The sequence below is a fragment of the Epinephelus lanceolatus genome, chromosome 17 (assembly GCF_041903045.1).
Source record: "Epinephelus lanceolatus isolate andai-2023 chromosome 17, ASM4190304v1, whole genome shotgun sequence".
Lineage (NCBI taxonomy): Eukaryota > Metazoa > Chordata > Actinopteri > Perciformes > Serranidae > Epinephelus > Epinephelus lanceolatus.
Window position 1 is genome coordinate 16,840,375 of NC_135750.1, and position 2,570 is coordinate 16,842,944.

General features: G+C 43.5%; 1 pseudogene; it reads right to left on the minus strand.

Moving 5' to 3' along the window:
• Positions 1-210: 210 nt before the first annotated feature.
• On the minus strand, positions 211-1,774 carry LOC117248115 (10 kDa heat shock protein, mitochondrial pseudogene; annotated as a pseudogene).
• Between the last annotated feature and the right edge of the window lie 796 nt (positions 1,775-2,570).

Genomic DNA, 2,570 nt, shown 5'->3' on the forward strand with positions numbered 1-2,570 from the left:
TCCCTAGAGACACAGCTAGTTCAAGGGATTTGGGATGAGGCGATGTAGGGACAAGGAGGGAAGGAAGTTGGGGGGAATGATGGGAGAAACTAGGGTTGCAGACAGTTGAACGGTGGAATCTGATGGCGGTCTGGTGTCGGCTGAAGGGAGGAGGGCGCAACAGAACCAGGGAAGTTGAGACAGAGCGTGGGAGTCATATCTTCACCTGCTCTACAATGGATAGAGGAGGCCCTGGTGATTCCTGTATTCTGTGGATAGAGAGAGAAAGAAAGGGAGAGATAACAGCAAAAATGTAATCTAATTTATACACCAATAATATTACAGCTTATTGCAGTGAAACCTGATCATGACTTTTCCTGGATTCTACAGATTTGTCGTCAGTGGCCGGAACCTAGAGATAAGCACAGACCCTTATGGTAGACACTGGCATTTAATAGTATGTTAATGATCTGAGTTTTCTCATGCTCCATTCAAGTACCAATCAAAGTGGGATGGGTTTCTCTTCTGCATTAATAATTGCCTGGCAGCACTCTGCACAGCCTGAGCACCACATAGTTCAAGATTCAAAGCAATAAAGGCAATTAAGAACTTAATCCAATCAGACCTTTACGCGAATAGATGAGACCACCTATAAGGTCTATAAGGTCCACCTTTCCAGCCATAACGCCAGAATAATCAGCAGATGGGTTGGAATACATGGGGTGAAATGAAATTTGATGGTGTGGTGTGATATGAATGGTTCTCTGGGGTTTTTTTTTTTGGCTTCCTCCCACAGTCCAAAGACATAAAGATTGGGTTTACTGGTGGCGCTAAATTGCCTGTAGGTGTGAATGTGAGCATGAATGGTTGTCTCTCTCTATGGCCTTGTTTAGAGAATCTGTTCTGGCAAATCCACATTGTCTACAAATTGATTTTAGAACGTCTGGAGAACAAAAAGATGTGAGATGTGGTTTTTGCAAATTGCATCCAAACCACATTTGGAGGTGGTTTGAAATGAGATTTCTACAGATGTGTCTCAGTCTGGATACTCTGGCTGCTCAAATTTCAAAGTGTAATTTGCCTCTGTCACTCCCACGGCGCACATAGTCATGAAGTTAGATCCAGGTTGACAGAAGTGCTCAGCAGAATCCATGTTGCTACTAGCGGGGCATCTGTTGCTGAGTTTGTCCGGCGCAACAGAGGAGTCCTGCACTGCCTCTTCACAGCATGATTGTTTGGAGGTCAAAATGATGGACCGCCATTTCTTTTCGTTCTTTTTTCTTTTTAAAAGTTCACCTTTAGTATTGTAACAAACTGTGATCAGAATTATTGACAGATGCAATAACATAGAAAAAGAAAAGGCAAACAGACCTCTGGGGATGATGACGGGGACTGACACGATCTATAGCAACAAAACTATGAAACTCAGTGGATATATTTACCGAGGATGCCTCCATCACGGAACAGGAAATAGTCTTTGTCATCTAGAGTGACTTCAGTTCCATCGTACTCTGGTAGAAGTACTTTGTCTCCAATTTACACACTAACCGGCTGCAAGTTCCTTTTCTGATTGACAGAGCAGGGTCCTGCCGCCACCACTGGCCAGCACTTTGCCTTGAGTCTTCTCTGGCAGCATTTGTTACCGTCTCTGTGGTGAAGCACTCCACCACCACCCAGTCAAACAAGGGGAGGAATTTTCCGAAGGCCATTTTTGGATGTGTGAGAGCTCTGGGAGTCCATGTGAAGCTGCTGCACCCTAATTTCTTGCTCTGACCATAGTCCTCCATTTCTAATACTTTCATGTTGGACAGTCACATAACCAGCGTAGCTACGTAGTTACTGACTCCTCCATTGTTACCACAGCAACGCATTTCGACAGGTTGGTGATGTGTGGACACACAAATCTGATCTGACCACTTGTAAATAACAGTGCTGACAGTCTGTCTTAAAGATCTGGTTTGAGAAACAAATCTGATTTGCCTTTAGTCTGAATGTAGCCTGTGTGTAAGCCCTGTGATAGTCTGGCTCCAGGATGTGCCCCACCTTTCACCCAATGTCAGCTGGAACTGGCTCCGGGCCCCTCACAATCCTTAAGAGGATGAGCATTCACAGAAAATAGATCGATGGAAATGGTTTGCATGATCTACTGACACTATCTCAGGTTGTGAATATGTGCTTGAGGTGTAAGTCTTCTTCTAATGTAGTCACTGTTTTGTCATTATATTTCTGACTTTGATGCAAGAGATGAGGACAGACAGAAGAAAAAATAAAGACAGACACATATGTAATAAATAGAAGATTAGTCTAAGCAGAGAAACTTCCCCAACAATAAATACACAGATCTGTTATATCTTTTAGTTGATGCAGAAACACTGCTGCGTCTCCTACGAGCGTAGCTTCATGTCTTAGGTTACACCCAGAGCTGAGTAATGCTGCTCTGCATCAAACAACAACAAAACTCCAGAGGAGGGAATTCTGTACCGCTTTGTGCTTAAAAATAGATCAGAGGGTAGAAAATGCTCCATATTTGTTATTTTATTCCTCCTCAAAATTCAAGACAAGACAGCAGACACAGTGAGGTGTAACCACGA